The following is a 22,810-nucleotide window of genomic DNA, read 5'->3' as shown; positions in this document are numbered from 1 at the left end:
AGGAATTAATGCAGTTAGTGTGCCTCGATTTTGAAATCCAGAGTGGATTTGAAATATATAATACTTATTTGAATTTTGAAAACACCCGCCCAAACTCTAAATATCTGAATTTCAAATTCGGGAATGGTTGAATAAGTTTCATCCAAGGAGTTTCATGTTTGTATTTACAAGTTAAGAAAATGTATTTACAAGTTATAATTTTCTAATAATCGAAACAGGTTAAAAATCTATCTGTAGAAACATGTAATAATTTTAGAAAATATATTTTAAGATAAGTACCTTAAATACATCTAAATAGAAATTTGTAATCTTATTACCGAACTGTGTCTAATGTATTTGATCTGAGCAATGCTCGTTGACAGTTCAACTAGAACTAGGCATAAACCATAGTGGACCAAACCATTAAGAAAAGGGGAAATTTTTGTTGATTTTATATATTAATATTCCACTAAGAGGAAATCCACAGCAACCAAATACAATTGTCATAGTGACAGAGAGAACTTGGAAGGGTGTGGTGGGGAATGTGTCTATCATTGTTTTTGAGGCCATTAAAATCCCAAGGGTGAGACTAGAGGGAACAACACTGTCAAATGAAGTATCTACATACGATGTGAGGTGGGAGGGGGTCACGAGAATCTAAGATCTAAAATTTCCACCTACAATATATACACACACATCCATATTGTGGTTGTCTATTATAATTTCCACAGACACAAAAAGTACAGGGAATTTACATATATCATACTCCACCATCCCCTTCTATGGCAATCCCCAGTGTTCAGGTGAAAACTTCTCTCTAGATACAAATTTGCCAGTTGATTAATCATATGATACTATAATGATAGAAAAAATAAACAACGTATCAATCCTATTCTTTGGCGTACCTTTTTCTATTGGCAATAATATTCTTTGGCGTACCCTTATTCATGGTAGGCTTTCGGTCGCTAAAGTTTTCCGACTAAAAACCATTTTGACAATTTTGATAGTGAATGTCAACGTTCATCTTTGTTAACGGAGGCGGAAAGGTGGGATAGTGAATTAGTGTAAATAACACTAAAAAAAAATGGGAGGTTCAGATTAACTTTTAGCTTTGTTTCGAGAATTTTATTGAAAATAGATTAAACAAAGATTTTAAAACATTATTTGTTTTTGTTAAATCGAGATTTTTTTTTAACTTTGTTTTGAGAAGATTTATGAAATTAAATTAATTAATAATTTTATAAAAATATTTTTCAAAATTTAAGATGGTTGTTTAGATTTGTTCTAGGAAGGTTTTTGGAACAAAGTCCAATCTCTCCAATTCAACATCACTTCCTAGGAATGTCTTTTTCGAAATTATCGACATACCTACTTCAATGGCACAACAAATATCCTCTTGAATTACATGAATGACAATTTTTTTTTAAATATGACATGGGCATCCATGGTCTTTAGATTGAGCAAACATGGGTTTGGGCATTTTATCATCTCCCAAGTTTTAGAGAAGGATAATGAAATAAATCAAAGTGGTGCAAAGAAGAAAATTTGGTTAAATATTTGGAATAGCAGGAAGTGGATGAGAATCTCAATTTTTCTTTGGTAGTTGGCATGAAAGTATAACTCACTCGAAAAAACATCAAGAAATTAATCTTGCCATGGCCATCATATTTTGTAATGTGCATGTCCTAATAAATCTAAGACTATAGATCACTTATCCATTTCATCTTTACTTGGTCTAAGGCATCTTGGACTAGATTCACATTAGGATGAGATTGGATACTCTTCATCAACAAAATATATATTCCAAGTTGTGTGAATATGGCCTCAACATTTATTTTCATCTTGATTAGAGGTCTTTAAAAGATATATATATATATATCAAAGGGAAACAACATAGACACATTATGAGTGCCTTTTGGCACTAAGCAATCTTAAGAAGATAAATTGGTATTTTGGAACAACTTTGTTCACATATTTAATCCATCTTCATGTTTTTTTTCTTTAATTATGGCTTTTGAAGTAATTTGGATACATCCAACTCCTTCTACAAAACATAATTTTGATGATACACCATTAGGCAATGTAAATTGTGTTGGTTTCATAGACATAATAAAAAATTAGAATGGGGATCCCATGTTTTGTTATGTCAATATGTTGATGGTGCTGGACCCGCCAACATTCACGGGATCTCCCCGATATGAAGTCCCAACTAGACCTCACACCATTTGGTGTAGGAGTCCCATCCGATACAATGGCCCGGTTTCCATTATCTTAAAGATATGCCTTAGGTCTTGCTTGTCAGCACGTGCAAGTGGTCTGCTTTGTCTTTGAATAATGAGGTTCGTGTGCCTGGTGAGTGCTTGGTGTTACTTGTGTCAAAGTTATTTCACTGCATAGGGAGAGGGTGGAGGTGAGTCTCAGGTTGAAAGGGAATAGTCCCAACTCTGCTAGAGACACACAACACAACATGACGTGCATAACTTTTGGTGAAGTAGTCCACATGGATGCAGCAGTCACAAACATAAGGTGAATAGATAGCACATACAACACCCAGCGGAATAGTCCACAAAAGTGCAATGGACGTTATAGCAAGTTTACACGAATGAATCTGTCGAGTGTCCGACGAGATTTCCCACATGACTGAGACAACGTTAACAACCTATACAACACATTTTCATAAGCATATGTATTAGAACAACCAAAATAGTTCAATTGTCTTAACACGGGTTTAAGCAACATGTATTACAAGTGTCCAAATAATAGTCTTACAAACAATTGCAATACATGTGTGAAAACGTGTTGGCCTGCTAACAAGTTTCTGAATTAAGAAAAAGTTCCAAGACACAGTCGTACACCATTACATCACTAACCCGATAGTGGGGCATTGGAGCCATTGCTCGCTCCTTAAAGAAAATATTACAGACTCTCAAGGCTATGTGGGAGGAGCCAAGGTTAAAAGTCTTTTGCAAGTAAAAATGAGGGGTATTTATAGCCAAGGGTAAAATTGGCCCTTGTGATTGTTCAACTTCCCTCATGACTATTTGACTTACATGACTCTTCTACTTTACATGACTCTTGATTACAATAGTGTGGCCCACAGTAATGATGTGGCCGAGATGACTCATGACATGACTCGACACAACAGAGCTGGTGTGTTCATGTTGCTAGTGGTGTGCATGTCGAGCTGCAATGCTACTCAATGATGGATGTCCTCTTGTTGTATCATAGCTCCACCTATGCATGGCAAGATGTGCGGAGTCATCGATGGTCTTGGTGTTTGCTTGATGTTGCATGTGCACGTCGCTCCTTCACTTGTACTTTGGTATGCTTCATGTGTTCGTCTGTTCGCGAACAAATCTCCTCGCATGCATTCCTTGTTCGTCCATTCACGAACAAATATCCTCGCATGCATTCCTCATTCGTCCATTCGTGAACAAATCTCCTCGCGTGGTCTCCTTGTTCATCTCGTTTGTCATTGTGTCATGTCTCATCCATGTACCTCTATTTGCAATCACTCATGACGAGATGACATCAAATCCAAAAATCTCCTAGTCTACCATGATGCATTGTCGTTTGCTTTCGGATGCAGGTGACCGAGAGAGAGGACATGGCTCTGAAACCACGCAAGGAAGATTTCAAGCCGGGATGTGGGCTTTGGGCACTACTGGTGAAAATTGCGCAGAGGTCACTAGAAGATTGAGATGGACAATCTGGATCAGCAATCACTGTCCGCGGGATCTGGCTCAGCAGGAGGGCAGATCTGCGCAGTTTTTTCAGGGCGGCAGTGTAGGCAACAGAGGGGGATTGGTAGCAAAAATTGCATAATTTCTTCGGGGAGTTGGCAGCGGGCTGGAGGAGTGCTGCTGACAAACGCTGCACAATTCTTCTAGGGAATTGACAGTAGGCTACGGGAGTGCTGCTGGAAAAAACTGCACAATGCTGGAAGGCTGGCCTGCTGGACATCCTTGCGGAGTTTCTGAGCTGAGCGGGACGATGGGCAGCTGAGGAACTGCTTCTGAAAACTGCATAGTTTTCCGGGCAAGCAGCAGGCCAGCTGACTAGGTGATTGGCTTGAAAAACTGTGCAGTTTTTTGAGGGAGACAATGATGGGCACAGGTTGTCTTTCCGACATATCTGCGCAGTTTCTTCAGTTGGTGGAGTGGGCATGCTTTGCATCCTTTGCACAATTTTTTGGGGGAGTGAGTCCTGGGGTCACTGCCCAGTCAAAATCTCTGGTTGACCAGCTAGAGGCTCGGTTGATGTGCTTGCAGGCAACGCAGATTGAAATGGCTTTCTAGGAAACTTCTGCACTGTTCTAGGTGGCAGTCAATTGAGTCGATTCCACGGTTGCACAATGCAGACTGCCTGGGAAGCAGCCTCAAGCTCTGCATAATTCTGGGTAGCAGTACATAATCACTGATAGATGAAACTGTGCAATGCATCTCATCGGATGTCCGACTGTTGGAGGATGGTCAGGTCGACAAAGTGTCGACCAAATGACCAAGTGTGTGAATGAGTGACTTTGTACATGCATGAACTCACAAACACACACTCAACATGACTTGACGACAAGACACCTCGAACCAACAAGACAACATACACTCATTGTGACTGACTGACGGTGTGAGTGACAAACATGACACTTGTGATAGATCGTTGAATGACCGTGAAGATGCTTGCGCGACAATGCATACAACTTTGTGTGTGAGTGCGGCGAATGTTTACATAGCGGACACAACTTGCACACATGAAGGAAAACCTTGTGCACATCCAAAACATGACTGCAAGCATGACATTGTGACCAACATGCATAAAGATGTCAGTTGAACGGTCAAGTGAGGAGGGTGCAAAGACTCGACATGAGTTCACGGGATGAGCCCGAGTGCTTGAAAATATCAAGGAAAAACCCAAGGAAGGCTCTGAGATTGGATGCAGGCCAAAATTTTGGAGGGTATTGCAGCCGCTACAACACAATAATATAGAAATCTCTTCAAATAACCATGTTGAAATGCTTAACATTGTTATTCTAATGATATCGAAATCTCCACAAATAACTATGTTGAAATACTTTGGCTTTTATATGGACCATGGCATGACCATTTACATCAAAGAAATTCTCTAATTATTAAGCGGACTTTTAGTGACAAATCCTCTAGGAATAATAAGAATGAAATGTTTCATCAAATAGTGACTAATCTATAAAAAGTAAACATTATGTGCTCCAAAAATTCTTAAAAATACAAACATTTCACATTTAAGGATAACGAAATATGAGGTCTATGGTTTGGCTAACTTAAGTTGTTACACAATGAATTATGGAGAAAAATCTTAACATTTTATAATAACAACAAAAATGAAAGTCTTCATCATGATTACTCCCTTGTCTAAAAGTATCCATTACATGCTTCAAAATTTCTTAAAAATACAAGAATTTCACATTAAATAACAATGAAATATCTAGACAATGATTTTGCCTAACTTGGGTATAATTATACAATGAATTAAAGAGAAAAGTCTAGCATTTTATTGCTTCTATTAAAGTCAATCACATCTTCATGACACTTAAGCATGTAATCCTTAACGATCAAGTGTTCAACCTCCTATCTTCTAAAACATTGTCTTATGAGTATAAATACCCTCCACATTTTCGTTTAAATGGTTTATGGCGACGAGTTGTTACATTTGATAGTCTCATTTGAGGAAGAATAAGTGAAGGATCACACACACACACACATATCTTAGTATAGAGTGTGTGATTTAAATATTATAGTGTTGAGCGAGTGAAATTTAATGATGGTCTCTTTTGACATTTTAGATGCAATAAAACATCAAGAAAAAAGATAACTACACTTGTCTTCCATAAATATTTTAAGATACCCATGGAAAGGGTAAAATGCTAGGGTTATAAGAGAAGATTTTATATAGAAAGAAAATTCAAGATCAACAAATATTTCCAAACACTAGAAAGAGTTATGTGTAAATTATACTATGTATTTGTCTAGTAAATGGAAATGATAATATGCTCACTTAGTTTCAAAGGCTATCACTATAGTTAAATGTAATCAGTGTGAAAGAGAAAAAGGCTATCACTATAGTTAAATGTAATTAGTATGAAAGAGAAAATTGTTATCACTATAGTTAAATGTGTTAGTATGAAAGAGAAAAATGCAGTCACTTGCAGGACAAGAGACTTTATATTAAAAGCAACAATTCTAAGAGTGGACAAGAAATCAAGATGTTTATGAGTGAGTAAAATAGTAATTTTCATTTAATAATTTCTTAAACAAGATATTTATTTGGCTATGAGATTCATATATATTTGAATCATACTCCATTGAGATAATAGAAATGAAATGTACTCACCTCATTGCAGATAGTTTGATTAGTACGAATGGGAAAAAATATATAGAATTGATAACTATAGAAGTAGAAGCAATTTCAAGATACCTAAGTTAAATAAAGTTTGATCAATAAGTAAGATGACTAGGATGCCAAATTGGGTAGGAATTAGGTGGTAATTTGTTGGAGAGGAGATTAGGAGGAAGGTTGAAAAGAGGCATGTTGATGTTGGAGGCATGTTTAGTGCTGGGGTGGGAAATCATGGGCATAGAGGATTAACTCTTCTAAATCTACCTTTTTTGGGAAGAAGAATGCAAATTCTAATAAAATTGAATGCATAAAGCATGTGATTTCATGTTCCAGGCTTGTGGTACTTAGGGATAATGATAAATCACTATCTTTTAGATAACTTAGTTCATTCGAACAATAGTGGTAGAGTTTAATAGACCAACTGAAACCAAACTTTAAGAAGATTCTAATTATCACTAGACTTTGAAAGTTTGATGGTGTGCATCTACATTTCACTACAAGAATACAGTGTAGACACTCAATCCCACATCCACAAATATGAATTTAATAATAATCCTCTTCTATCAATATATATTCTACATAGATCAAGGAGCACTTTGATTTCACAACAACAATGGATGAAATGACTCCATTAACTTTGATTTACCAGCCAATTAGCTATTAGTTTGTCTTAACCATAAATGATAATTAATAAATTTAAGTGGAATTTTAAATAAGATCTTAAACTTATATTCTAATAAAATATTTTAAAAAATAATTATTTTCATTACATAAAAAGATATATAATTTATTGTCAAGTTTAAACATTATAGCTTCTCTAATTCAAAGACAAATTAATAGTAGTCAAATCCCTGTTGTTGGCAGAGACTAATAAGTTCCACTACATATTTAGAGTGTGTGAATAATGTTCACTAGGTCATTAATGTAGCCTCATTCATGAAGGGAAACTAAGGATTAATAGTAGTCAAATCCCTATTGACAGAGACTAATAAGTTCCACTACATATTTAGAGTGTGTGAATAATATTCACCAAGTAATTGATGTAGCCTCATTCATGAAGGGAAACTAAGTGGTTCAGTTTTGGGATATCATTAAATAATGGTCATGGGTAGTTGATGTAATTTCATTATTGAAGGACAAATAAGTGGTTGGGTTTTGTGAAATTTACAAATATACAATCCATGTAATATGATTTCAATAATCAATATTTTATTGGAACTCTACCCACTAAGTGGTTAAGTATTGGGATATGTTAATATTAGGTAAATTTGATTTGGTGAAACGGTTAGGGTTGTTAGGTCAATAGAGGTGGTTTTGGGCACATCTATTGGTGACCCGTAGTATTGAAACTGTGGTATTAAAAGATAAACTTAAAATAAAATAAATTAAATGATAAAAGTTATCAACAATACATCAGATTTAAGTGGAAAGGAAAAACTATGGGAAAAAGATTAATTAGCATTAATTCATTATCAAATTTAAACGAGTTGTCTTTAGTAAGACTTTTTGGAAGCTTTTCCGATGGGTTTTTCGGTCTAGTTTTTCTAAAATATAGTAGGAATTTATTGAAATCACAAGTTTGATGCCCTAAGGTTTTTTCAGGGTGCTAAATACATATATACAGTAAAAAAACGAGTTTAAATAACAAAAATCAAGATTTCACCTCAAATATATACAGTAAAAAAACTAGTTTAAATAACAAAAATCAAGATTTCACCTCAAATTTTTTCTGTCAAATTTCGGCATCGAAAAGTCCAAAAAGTTGCACTAAAGACAACTCCAAATTTAAATACGTTAAATATATTAGCTTCATATCAAATTTACATGAACCATATTTCACCCATTTACTTTTTAATTTACGTTTTCCGCTCAGTATTTATGTCATCCATGAGACAATACCGTGGATAACTTCCCGTAGATCATGGATAGTAAATTAACTCCCATGGAGTCCACCACAGAGTTCACGTGGCTTCATTAATTAAGGCGCAATAAGTGGTTAGGTTTTGGGATATTTATAAAGGTAGAAATCATTGAATTGAGGCTTCTGTGATCCATATTAACTTTATGAGAGATTTTTCGACGTAAATCACAAGATATTTCATTTGTCGACGCGTTTCGAACCAACTAGTGTGGTTCATCGTCACGACAAGTTGAATGAGCAGATCAGGCTTTGCATGTTAAATAGATAGAGCAGAAACTCCAACGGCTATAAAACAGCTATATTGACAACGGCTCGATTTGACTGGATTAGTTAGGACCGGATTAGGGTTATAACCATTATTTAATTAAAAAGTAACCTTGGTTCGTTAGATTCTTATTAGAAAAAAGGTAAATGGTCCATTTATAATTATAAATATATATTAGAAAATAAATTATAACCAAAACTAATATACACTAATAGTCAGTCAGTTAAAAAATTATTAAATATATAAATATACCTAAATATCTAGATTCAAACATAAGTCAAAATAACTATTATTTAATATTTTAACTATTATTTAATATTAAAATAATGGTTATAACCCTAATCCGATCCTAACTAATCCAGTCAAATCCAGCCGTTGTTAATATAGCCATTTTATAGCCATTGGAGTTTCTGCTCTATCTATTTAACATGCAAAGCCTAATCTGCTCATTCAACTTGTCCTGACGATGAACCACACTAGTTGGTTCGAAACGCATCGACAAATGAAATATATTGTGATTTACGCCGCAAAATCTCTCATAAGGTAGAAATCATGTCATTTATATTGGTATTATACTAAAGCTCTATTCATTTAGAGAAAATAAGTATATCAAGAGTAAAATCATATTTGAATATGTCGACATATTAACTAAGAGAGAGTTAGTTTTTCTACATTAGCTAAGGGGAAAATTATCCGGAAATCTGTGATCAAATATTGTTGGAAGTATATTACTAATCATCAAAAGGATTCAGAGCATCAACATGTATGGAATCATTTTTTTTAGTTATGATCAAATAATTTTAAGTTAAATGCATACATTTAAACAATAATAGGGTACATTATGTTAGCAAATTTGTGCAAATACACAGTGGGGTTTGGGTAATCAAACTGACACATAATGGGTTGTGGTCCTAAGTGCTTCCTATTGCATAGTTTGTAAACCATGCATTTGTGCTAAAGTCACAAGCCCCTATATGTATTGGCGATATCTAGATAGAATGCTTGTTAATGTGTCCAGATAGGGATAGGTAGATAGAATGTTGGTTAATGTTTCTATTAGAGCTCATACCCGCCTCCTTCTTTTTTTAAGCCCCTGTATGTATTGAATGCTAGTTAATGTTTCCATTTGAGCTCATAAAAACCTCATTTTCTTTTTATAAGTCTCAACCCCAGATATATATATATATATATATATATATATATATATATATATATATATATATAACAAGCCAAACTCGTTCCCTGCATGTATTGGGGATACGTAGATAGAATATTTGTTAATGTGCCAGTTTCCATTTGAGCTCATGATCGCTTTACCCACTCGAATCTACCACAAGGAGGTTGAATTTGATGGACCCAAGGAAAATTGAACCCACCCTTTATGACATATAGCCAATGAGTTACCCATTAAGGCTTCCCCACTTTCTTGCTTAAAAAAATGATTTCCATTTGCTCATCCCACCCTATTGGTTGTGGTTCCTTCCTTGAATGGCTCACTTAAGAAGGAGTTGGTCACATTATAGGTGAAGGGATCACTATAATGTCGAAGTTGCACGCTGGTCTCCAATATGAGGACAAGTTGGAGGGGTTGTCCAACTACAGTCCATGAAAGAAAAGGATCAAGTTGGTCTTGTAGGTCAACAGGATCTGGGAGTCCGCCGAGAAAGCCATTAAGAAGCCAACTGAACCAAAGGAGTTGGAAGTGTATGAGGATTTGGATACAAGGGCGAGATTTATCATCGTAGATGGTGTGAAGGATCCAATAATAGCTCATTTGTCTGGGAATAACACTGCACATGAGATGTGGATGGATCTTCAAAATTTGTTCTAGAATAAGATCGAAAACTGAATACTAGTATTGGAGGATAAGTTGAAGTCCACGAAGATGATACAGGGTGAAGGAGTGACTTCATATATGACGAGATTGTCTTAGGTCAAAGATGAGCTTGCTGCCATTGATGTGACTATTTCAAAGAATGATATGGTGAGGATCACCTTGAAAGGGTTCACCGAGGATTGGAAGCCCTTTATTAAAGGGATCATTACCAGAGAGAAGTTGTCAGACTGGAATAGGCTATGAGACGACTTCATTCAGGAGTAGTTGTAAAACGAGGATCTTCATCTGAAGTAGAAGTCTTCAGATGATGACATGGCACTTGCAGCATGAATGAAGGGTTAGCAGAAGAAGGACTTGAGAAAATTCAAGTGTTTCAACTGCGGCGAGATGGATCATTTTTCATCAAGATGTCCGATGAAGAAGAAGGGAGATGACGAGAAGAAGAAAGGGAAGTAGGTCGTCGGTGTTGCCACTTTTGTTGAGATAGATGCTCTCAACAGGCGATTAGAGGAGGAAGAATTTGCTATGATCTCTCATTTCTCATAGGGTACTATCGATGAGGATGGATGGTATGTGGACAATGGTGCATTGAAACATATGACAAGGTCAAACAAGGTTTTTGAGACTCTAACTGAATGGGACTCAAAGTTGCACATGGTGTTGGGTGACAACAGTCAGAAGGAGATCCAAGGATTGGGAGTTGTGTCATTCAAGATGGAGACAAGAAGAGTGATGTGAGTCCAAGATGTACTGTTTTTACCAGGACTCATATATAGCGTGTTTTTTGTCTCAATGACCACGAAGAAGGGGTTTGAGGTCGTGTTCCTAGATGGGAAGGCAAGACTTAGACCTAGAGGCTCTAGCTCTGCTGGTATTATACTTGGTGTTAGAGAGCATGGTCTATATAGGCTGATAGGAAAGCCTATCGATCATGGGAGGAAGAAGAACGAAAAGGTACAGGTTCTAGAGAAGCAGTTGCAGGTGCAGGGTTTAGAGCAGCAGGTATAGGATTCAAAGGAGTAGGTATGGGTTCCAAAGAGGAAGGTCCTGGTTCCAGAGGTTCAAAGGGATTTGAGTTCTATCGGGAGCTTGCAGATCTAGAGGCAGACTTTGTAGCCTAAGAAGAGCGCGTGGTCAGTGGGAAGAAAGGGTGCTTCCACATCTACCAAGAAGGAATCATGGAGGGACTGGAAATCAATACAGGAGAAGAAGAAGAAGTAAGATGCTTCCAGTGATAATGACACTTTTGAGAGGGGCATAGTTCATACTACAGGGATTGCTGCAATGGTGAGTGCCAAGAGTCGAGTGAGTGTTGCAAGTAGTGATGATGATGACGAGTTACTTCCTAGTCTTAGAAGTACCTTCCTTGATAAGAGGGCGTGTTGATTTTTGAGTAGCTTGGGAGGTACTCCAAGCCCTAGGGTTCAGGGTTTGGAGAGTGGAGCACCACAAGAGTCACTTGTGGGATTGGAACCCAAGGTTGGGGTTTTTCACCCATCATGATTTGGGTCAAAACCATGGACACATTTCGACATGTGATGGATGAGTATGATAACTCTCCTTGAGATAAATCTGACGCAATGAAAATCATCCGATTCCGAGTTGTAGAAATGGAGTTATGAATTTTTGAATTATATGGTTAGGTTTTGCACATGTATGGTCAAGTTAGCCTAATGATAAAAATGCTAATGACAGTTGTACAAGCCCATATTGACGTCCAATGAAGATCTCATTTAAGTGTATAAATAGGAGGTGAATTGATTCATTTAAGAACACATCCAAAGAGCAATACAAGGCAATGTAGAAGGAGAAGATAACTCGTTCAAGGAAGGAGAAGGGTCTCTATTTTTGGGCCGTAGGTTAGGGAAAATTCAACAAGGAAGGGAGGGACATTAGGGTCACTCTCATGATTGTTCTGAAGTGCAAGTGAACCAACAATAAGGCTACATTAATAAAGCCTATTTCAGAGTTGTTTGTGAGGGTGTTTGTGGCAAGGTTCAACACTATTTGGGTAGTGGATTGCACAACAGATATTGCAGGTAGGCCGATCCCTAAATAGTGGGATGTAAGATGTGTATAGGGGTTGGTTTTAGCCCTATATTCTAGTGTTGGACAACATCAAGAAGGAGAGACTATGTCACAACTGTAGGAGGCTTGTTGAGGGTAAATGAGTGGGCTGACAAGTGGCCGATGGAATCCCTAACTAGGTAGCCTCATCACAGTAGTTCACTTCAGTTTGGAACCATAGTCAAATTGTGTGTTTGAAAGAATTTTGTCTTGTGTTGGATCATAGTATTTGGATTAGTTTGGATGGGAATTTGTAGAAGCTTGTGGGAGCCATTTGGAGGATTTGTCTTGATGGTTGAAAGTCCCTCCTAGGAGTAGATCTTGCAGTGGGTGTATTGGGCATCATTGGTTTGTTGGAGGGAAACATGTTGATAGCCCAAAGTATCCCTAGATCAGCGTGACAAGAAGGGCATTGACAGTTGTGTGTTGGGTGAAGTTTGGAGCATAATGTGTATCTCTTTGGTGAACACAAGAGGCTACTAGATTGGCAGATTGGAGCTTAGGTATTGACCAACCTAGAGAGAAGATTGGATCAACCCGTTTTCATTGTAGCAAAAGTGACGAGCAACAGTGATAGGTGGCAACCCTCTTGGAGACTCTATGTGTTGGCCTTTGATGGACTAAGGGGCAGCTAGAGAGTAGATCATGAGCGAAGGACTGGTAGGACAAGATACACCATAGATTCTCCAACATGATTGTCATTGTGTCTTGTATTCCATAGACTGTTGTATTATTCATATTGGTTTAATATAACGAAGATTGGGTTGTACATTATTGTGCAATATTTTGTTAAAAATTGTTTACACTTGTGCATATGTGATTTACTTTTTATATTGTTCTGTTGTGTAAAGTTCTGTTGAGATGCTTGGTTTGGTAGCATCAGAGATTCTAAGATTCTATCCTAGACCCAAGATTGTGGAAATTCAATATAATCCTCTTCTATCAATATATATTCTACATAGATCAAGGAGCACTTTGATTGCACAACAAGAATGGATGAAACCACTCCATTAACTCTGATTTACCAGCCAATTAGCCATTAGTTTGTCTTAACCATAACTGATCATTAATGAGTTTAAGTGGAATTTTAAATAAAATCTTAAACTTATTTTCTAATAAAATATTTAAAAATATAATCATTTTCATTACATTAAAAAATATATAATTTATTGTCAAAGTTAAACATTATAGCTTCTCTAATTCAAAGACGAATTAATAGTAGTCAAATCTCGGGACTAATAAGTTCCACTACATATTTAGAGTGTGTGAATAATGTTCACAAGGTAATTGATGTAGCCTCATTCATGAAGGGAAACTAAGTGGTTCAGTTTTGGGATATCCTTAAATAATAGTCATGGGTAGTTGATGTAACTTCATTTATGAATGTCAACTAAGTGGTTGGTTTTTGTGATATTTACAGATATAGAATCCTTGTAATATGATCTCAATAATCAATATTTTATTGGAACTCTACCCACTAAGTGGTTAAGTATTGAGATATGGTTAATATTAAGTAAATTTGATTTGGTAAAAGAGTTAGGGTTGTTAAGTCAATAGTGGTGGTTTTGGGTTCGTTTATTAGTAACCCGTAGTAATGAAATTGTGGCATTATAAAATAAACTTAAAATAAATGATAAAAATTACCAACAACACACCAGATTTATGTGGAAAGGAAAAATCACGGGAAAAAAGATTAATTAGCATTAATTCATTATCAAAATTAAATACATTAAATATATTAGCATCAAATATATATGAGTCATATTTCACCCCTTTACTTTTCAATTTACTTTTTTATATCATCCATGAGACAATACCATGGATAACTTCTCGTATATCATAGATAATACCATGGATAACTTCCCGTAGATCATGGATAGTAAATTAACTCCCATGGAGTCCACCACATAGTTCATGGGCCTTCATTAATTAAGGCGTGTTAAGTGGTTAGGTTTTGGGATATTTATAAAGTAGAAATTGTGTCATCCGATATTGGTATTGTACTGAAGCTGTGCTCATTTACAGAAAACAAGTATATCAAGAGTAAGAGCGTATATTGAAGTTGTGCTCATTTAGAGAAAACAAGTATATCAAGTATATCAAGAGTAAGAGCGTATATTGAAGTTGTGCTCATTTAGAGAAAACAAGTATATCAAGAGTAAGAGCGTCTTTGAATTTCTACAGATTAACCAAGAGGAGAGTTATTTTTTCTAAGGGGAAAATTATTCTGCAATCTGTGATCAAATATTATTTGAAGTATACAGGTATGGAATCATCAAATTTGTATACATTTTTTTAAAACAATAATAGGGTACATTTAGCAAATTTGTACAAATACAGTGGGGTTTGGGTTATAGTCTTAACTCTTCCTTCCTGTAATGGGTTATGCTTCCTGTAATGGGTTATGGTCCTATCTATTTCCATGCATTTGTTGCTAAAGTCTCAAGCCTCTATTTGTATTGGGGATAGCTAGATAGAATGTTGTATTGGGGATAGCTAGATACAATGTTTGTTAATACGTCCAATTAAGGATTGGTAGATATAATGTTGGTTAATGTTTCTATTTGAGCTCATAACAACCTCATTTTTTTATTTTATTTTTCAGTGAAGCCGCCATATGTTTTTTTCTTTTTTTTTTTTTAGTTTTTTTTGTAAACAAGCCAAACTCATCCCTGTATGTATTGGGGATAGATAGATAGATAAATAAAACGTTTGTTAATGTATCAGTTTCCATTTGAGTTCATAATAGTTTACCTACTCAACTCTACCACACTGAGGGCTAACTTTGATGGACCCAAAACTGCTCTTCTGACACATAAGCCAATGAGCTACGCATTAAGGCTTCCCCACTTTTTTACTTAGAAAAGTGATTTCCATTAGCTCATATGCCTTATTGGTTGTGGTTCCTGGTGCGTTTTTTGTTTTCCATTCTTATAATATGAATTTCCTGGGCCATTTTATTTTCCATTCTTATAATATGAATTTCCTAGCTTATTATTTGTTGATGCCCTATCGGAATTCCTGTTATGCCTCTAATTCCCTCTAACAATCGGTGAGCCAGTAGATTTAGCGATTCGTCCTCTCTAATGCTGGAGCTGAACCCGCAGCAACACACCACACAACACACCGCACCCCCTCAAAAGGACAGACTATGTACCCTGCCTGAGCAGAGCACTCACACACCACAAGCCTATGTACCCTGCCTGAGCAGAGCACTTACACACCACAAACCCACCTTCTACCGTCACAGGTGCCACAGAGGCGGAAACTTTCGCGCCGCCCCCTGCCGCCCTGTATCTGACAGGCGAGTTCTCCTCTTGACTTACATGAGTCAATTTTGAATGAACGAAAGAAATAAAATTCTGGTCGTGCCGCAGTATAGTTGGACCATAAACCCACTACGGAGGGTTATCTATTACATTTTAATTAGGGTTTTTTTATTTCTAATTTTCAACCAGGAAAATAAAATTATAGTCCTTGATTTGTTTTTCGTTCCCTTACATTGGAAGAACAGGGGCTGGAGCTATTTTGGTTGAACATGGAGCAATCCCTTGTGTCAAATAGGTGTCAAATTGTGTCTATACATGGAATAGAATGCGTTGAATGTGGATCGAACATCTGTTCTTGCGGCCAGTGTCGGTGCAGAGAAGTGTTTTTTCATTGTGAATTGCAGCAAAGGGAGAGGGAATACTATGAGAGGAAGTTCGTGGAGCTTCTAAGATATTTCATTGGAGTTGGAGTTCCCAATCTGTCTCCACAGGATGAAGATCTTTCCAAACTGGAAGATGCTGCTCACATGGGTTTTTCAAACGGTGGAGTAATTTACTGCATTTATTATTATGTGAATGGGCTAACGATCGAACTGAGTCCAGAGTACATAGCCTTCCATGAACCTCAAACGAGACAAGGTTCCAACGGCACTGACAGTGAAGAAGGACATGAACCCATTTTAGGTATTGTTAACTCCAGTTCTGATAAAGCTGCGCAACAACTGACAATCACTTCACGTTTTCTTCATGTCAGAGTAACACATAGGCCTCAATCTCAAAATGTGTTACTAAGCATCCTGGGCAATAATCTGGATTGGCAACGAATTCTCCACGATGTGGAGGACAAAACATTGGAGTTGAGATGGCAATTTTACACAAGTAACAGCCTTATATTCATATATGATCCTCCGGGAGATCAAGATGTGATATATGATCCTCCGGGAGATCAAGATGATCATAGTGTAGTGTCTAGCAGTGATGCACCAATGGAGAGTTCCATTGACGAATCTGAATTGGAGGAAGATGGTGATAGTCAAGAGGGAATGTTGTATTCGTTCTCTGAAGAAGAATATGAGTGGATTAATGAATTTGAAGATGGGCATCAACACACTGTTCCTGTTCCTGCATCTCAGTCAGCAATAGAGAACTTGGTTACACAGATAATCTGCGTTGATCAAGTTACCAGTGAAAATGCAATTTGTATCATCTGTACAGACGTGATGCCCGTTGGTGAAGCAGCGAAACAACTACCATGTAACCATCTGTATCATAGCCATTGCATCATTGAATGGCTTAATCGCAGAAATACCTGCCCGTTGTGCCGTTATGAGCTGCCCACAGATGAGCCAGACACCCAGGAGTGAAATCTGCTGGAATTTATGATACAGGAGTGAAATCTGCAGGAATTTATGATGCGGGAGCATTGGGATACTTACTTTTATTTATTTAAAAAAGTTCTGAAACTTCTGATTAGAATAAGCCCTCAGTCATCTGTTCTTTATTATCATCAAGGTATTCCAGATTCATGATTTCAAGAGTCTCCTTTTATAATATCATCACGGTATTCCAGGTTCATGATTTCAAGGTTCATGATTTCAAGAGTATTCCAGATTATGTTTTTTGGATAGTCGGTTCTTTTTTAAATGTTGACTTATATTATCTTATATACGGAATAGAGTAATATAAAATAAATGGATACGTATTATTTTTTCAATTATGTGTCTTCTAATTTTATATATTTTTATATTGAATTTATTATTAGTAATGGCTTTAAAAAGATGCAAAGATTTGTCGTTTGGATTGTTAAATTAAAAAAAAAGGGTTGTAATTTGAATTCACAATCATACAAATTTAATATTTAGTGTTTTTAGATTTTAAATTAATTAATTATATATATATATATATATATATATATATAATTTTATTTTATTTTTATTTTTAGAATTTTTTATTTTCAATAATATGGTATTGGTTATTGTGCTATTACAGTTCTATTATATAATAGACAATTTTGCATCATGCAAGTTATGTTTTATATTAGATGTAAAATGTTTTACAACTTTTCTCAATATAGGCTCAACCTTGTTCTAATAGGTAAATTTAGAGAAAAAATTGTCCACAGGTACGGGCTTCATTACAAGGTCATAAACTTTTATAATTTCTTAGTTCAGCTTCGAATGCATAATACATTTAGTTATTTTCTTGTTATGCATGCATGAACTGTAATTTCCATAGAATACACATAATTTATATTGTAACAATTTGAATCAAGTTAACACTGATTTGCGTGGTTGGTTATGTGGTAACAACAATTAAGTAGATACTTTGAATGGATTGGTACTCAATTTGAATGATGTACAATTTTGGAATCCACTCCAATGTGCCCACGAAATTGATTTAATTTATGGTATTGTTGCCTTGAATCTTTACTTGTGATTGAATATAAAAAGTAATTCAGATATGGTAACTCCCATTGTAATTATGAGTATCATTTTTACCATGTTTCAAGACTTCAGATTAGGTTAAAAATTGCAACAACAAAAAGGGATGGCTAAATAATTTCGCAGTTACTTTGACTATTATTAGTAATTCAGATTTGGTAACTCCTATTGTAATTATGAGTACCATTTTTACTATATTTCCGGACTCCAAATTAAGTTAAAAATTACAACAACAAAAACGAATGAATAAATAATTTCGTCAATTACTTTGACTATTATTCACACATATAAAACAAACTGATAAATTCTCTCAATTAAATTCCCTCACAACCCTTTTTAAATCACTTCAATTAAAAAAGAGTTCTAGACTACCACTTTTAAATAGAAAAATGTTTTATTAAATTTTCCTAAAACTATTCCCATATCAAACGAACCCTCAAATGGTTGTACTTGTTTTAAACTATCAAACGAGCCCTCCGGTAGTTGTACTTGTTTTAAACTATTTCTTACTACCATCCCTAATTATTCAAATGATAAAAATATTTTTGATTCCACAAAAGTGCTGCTTTTCCCACTCATGAGTCAGCCTCAATTGAATGTGATCTCTTTTACACTGTTTGCGGGCATATAGTAGAACCAAATCGTGAAAAAAAATGGTGGTAATAGATTGAATCTATAAAAAGTAACTCACTTTTAGAAATGCAGAATTGAAAAAGTTCAAACTCTGTAATATAACACCTCACTAACGAGAAGAAATGTAGTATTCAATATGTAAGAGAAATTGATATAAGCACTCCATAGATCATATTAGAGACAAGATATCATGGCTTCTTCTTTCCAACATGTAATAAGACAACTACATGGTTACTACATTCAATGCTCTAGATTCTAGATGAAACTAGCAAAATAATATTGCATTGAGAATCCCTAATAGGATATAAAGTGGGCCAGAGCAGCATTAACAAATCAATTAACTAAAATTATTAGCAGGTAGATATAGAAGATTCTTCAAATATTGCCTTAAAAGATCTACCAGTACTACAATTCCTAAATTCATCAACTGGACTTTCTCCACCCCAAAATCTTCTTGAGATTCTTAGATCCTCAACTCTACAACTTAGAGTAATAAAACTCAAACTAACTATGAAGATACACTCAATATATGCATTGCATGAAAAAATATTCAGACTAACTAATTATAAAAGAGCAGATCGATAAATAGCCTTGCAGATTTGAGACAACGAATTCTGTCAGACTTAATTAATGGTTAGCCTGGAAGACCTTCATAAATGATACGAGTTTCTCCACACTTTCCAATGGCATTGCATTATAAATTGAAGCCCTCACTCCTCCCACACATAGATGTCGCTTCCTCTGCAACATGCCCTTGCTTGTTGCCCATTTGATAAAATCACTCTCGAGCTCAGACTTCTCAAGTGTAAATGGAACATTCATCAGAGACCCGACTGACATTTCCATTGGGCAACGATAGAACCCATTGCTCGCAGCGATCACACCATAGAGAATCTCAGCCTTCTGAACATTTTTCTTCTTTGTTTTGCTCAAACGCCCCTGTGCAAGGTGATCCTCAAACACCAAGCCACACATAGAGATTGTAAAGCAAGGTGGGTTGTTGTACAAAGACTTGTTCTTAGTATGAATTTTGTAATCCAACATGAGGGGGTTGCTCTGTTGAGCATTTCCAACAAGGTAATTTCTGATTATAATAATGGTTACCCCTGCTGGCCCTAGGTTTTTCCAAGCTCCAACATAGATGAGCAAAAATTTAGAGACATCCACAGGCTTGGAACAAAAGTTGGAGGACACGTTAGCCAAAAAGGTAGTGTCCCCTTTGACCGGATGGTAGTTCTTAAACTCAACATCATGAATGGTCTCATTGGCATTCTTAAACTCAACACCATGAATGGTCTCATTGGCACAAATATGTAAGTATTTTGCATTTGGGTTTAACTAGATTTCCTCCTTAGAGAGTATTTTGTATACTCTGTAGCCTTTCCAGACTAAGTCAGATTGGGCTTGCAAAACCTTTGACCTTTTCTAAAGGCCTTGTCACCCCATGATCCAATCACAATATAATTTGTTGTATCTTCTACACTACAACACAAGTTTAACGACAAGCAAGAAAATTTTGTTGAAGCCCCACCCTGAAAGGACCTCATAATTTGCAGGAATGCTAAGAAGATTACGTAGATCAGACTCAGCCTTTTGTATAATAGAAGTGAACTCCTTACAACTTACCACTATGGCTCATCTCTATTATGTTCATCCCTGAACCCCTCCAGTTGTAGAGCTCTGCCTGAGCCCTTTTTTATAACATTTGCAGGAAGAGTCCTATTTGATAAAATCATTCTCAAGCTCAGACTTCTCGAGTGTAAATGGCACATTTATCAGAGACCAAACAGATTTTTCCATGGGCAACGATAGAACCCATTACTCACATCGATCACGATTCACATCATAGAGAATCTTAGCCTTCTGAACATTTTTTCTTCTCTATTTTGCACAATCCCCCTTGTGCAAGGAGATCCCCAAAGACCAAGCCACACATATAGATTACAAAGGCTTGTTCTCAACATGAATTTTGTAATCCAACATGAGGGAGGTGCTCTATCGAGCATTTCCAATAAGGTCATTTATGATTATAACAAGGATTACCACTGCTGGCCCTACATTTTTTTGAGCTCCAGCATAGATGACCCTGAATTTAGAGGCATCCACAGGCTTGCAACAAAAGTTGGAGGACATGCCTACAACCAGAAAGGTAGTCTCCCCTTTGGGCGTAGGGTAGTTCTCAAACTCAACAACATGAATGGTATCATGGGCACAAATATGCAAATATTTTGTATTTTGGTTTAACTGGATTTCCTCCTTAGAGGATATTCTCGTATACTTTGCAGCCTTTCCAGACCAAGCCAGATTAGCCTTGAAAAACCTTTGACCTTCTATGAAGACCTTGTCACCCTATATCCAGTCACAATATAATCTGTTGCATCTTCTACGCTACACAATTTTAACGACAAACAAGAAAATTGTGTTGAAGCCCCACTCTGAAGGAAAAGGATCTCATAATTTGCAGGAATGCTAAGAAGATCACGTAGATCAGACTTAGACTTTTGTATAACAAAAGTGAACTCCTTACCTTTGTGGTTCGTCTCCATTGTGCTCATCCCCAAGCTCCTCCACTTGTATAGCTCTTCCTGAGCTTGCTTTTTTTATAGCATTTGTAGGCAGAGTCCTATTTCATAAAATCACTCTCGAGCTCAGACTTCTCGAGTGTAAATGGCACTTTCATCAGATACCTGAATGATTCTTCCACTGGGCATTGATAGAACCCATTACTCACATCGATCAGATCATGGAGAATCTTGACCTTTTAAACATTTTTCTTCTCTTTTTCGCTTAATCCCCCATGTAAGGAGATCCTCAAAGACCAAACCACACTTACAGATTGTAAAGCAAGGTGGGGTGTTGTACAAAGACTTGTTCTCAGCGTAATGAATTGTTTTTTTCCTTTGTCATCTCCGTGGAACTATTGGATTCTGTAGTTCTAATGGAAGCGGAAGTAAACGAAAGAAATATTCTTGTGTCCTTGGACGATGAATTGTTTTCTTCCGTTGTCACTTCCACAGAACTATTGCATATTGTTGTTCTCTCAGAAGCAGAGGTAAATGTCAGAGATCTTCTTGCACCAATGGGTAAAACGTCATCTTTATCTTTTGAAGGGCAGTTATCAGAGACAATTCCTGCACTCTCTGCTTTTGCCGAAGACATCTAAGAAAGGATCAGATAGTGTGCAACTGACATGTAACCCAAACTCTTTGCATTTCTATATAGAGTACCAGTAGGAGCCCATCCTTTCTTTAGTCTACAGAAGTCATAGTTGCAAATATCTCGCCAAGCCAGACAAACCCATTCATGTTTTTTTTAAACCTCCAGAATGTTTTCTCCATATCTCATACATAAGCAATCCCCACAGAACTGGCCTTGACGTAAGTTGCATTTTCTGCAATGTGTCGGTAGCCCAAGTGTCTTCTGTCTGCAATGATGACATGTCTTTCCCCGAACACATTCATAAATCCTATTGTCATTAGGCCCATACCCAGCTTGGAAAAGAACCCATTCAGTTTCGCATGACCGTAAAAGCTTCTCGTGCTCTTCTTTGTAAATCTCAGGTTTGTTTCCCTGTTGAAGCGAAGAATGGACCTCCCTCTTTTTTTGAGCTCCAGCATAGATGACCCCAAGCTTAGAGGCACCCATAGGCTTGGAACAAACGTTGGAGGACATGTCAACAACCAGAATGGTAGTCTCCCCTTTCGGGGTAGGGTAGTTCTCAAACACAACAACATGAATGGTATCATTGGCACAAATATGCAAGTATTTTGTATTTTGGTTTAACTGGATTTCCTCCTCAAAGGATATTCTCGTATACCTTGTAGCCTTTCCGGACCAAGCCAGATTGGCCTTGCAAAACCTTTGATTTTCTCCGAAGACCTTGTCACCCCATGATCTAGTCAAAATATAATCTATTGTATATTTATGCCAATGAGACCATTCATGGTATTGATTCTAAGAATTGCCCCATGCCCAAAGAGGACACTACAATATTTATGCCAATGAGACCATTCATGGTGTTGATTTTAA

At 36.4% G+C, this 22,810-nt stretch overlaps 2 pseudogenes; both read right to left on the bottom strand.

Moving 5' to 3' along the window:
* Positions 1-19,408: 19,408 nt before the first annotated feature.
* Positions 19,409-20,474, bottom strand: LOC149165764 (phosphoserine aminotransferase 1, chloroplastic pseudogene; annotated as a pseudogene).
* A 26-nt stretch (positions 20,475-20,500) lies between these two features.
* On the bottom strand, positions 20,501-21,492 carry LOC149165763 (phosphoserine aminotransferase 1, chloroplastic-like; annotated as a pseudogene).
* Positions 21,493-22,810: the final 1,318 nt, after the last annotated feature.

The sequence above is a fragment of the Pinus tabuliformis genome, chromosome 5_1, assembly GCF_031772625.1.
Source record: "Pinus tabuliformis cultivar Carrire ecotype Pingquan chromosome 5_1, CPIR1, whole genome shotgun sequence".
Lineage (NCBI taxonomy): Eukaryota > Viridiplantae > Streptophyta > Pinopsida > Pinales > Pinaceae > Pinus > Pinus tabuliformis.
Note: the sequence above shows the minus strand (reverse complement) of the source record. Positions and strands in the feature narration are given on the sequence as shown.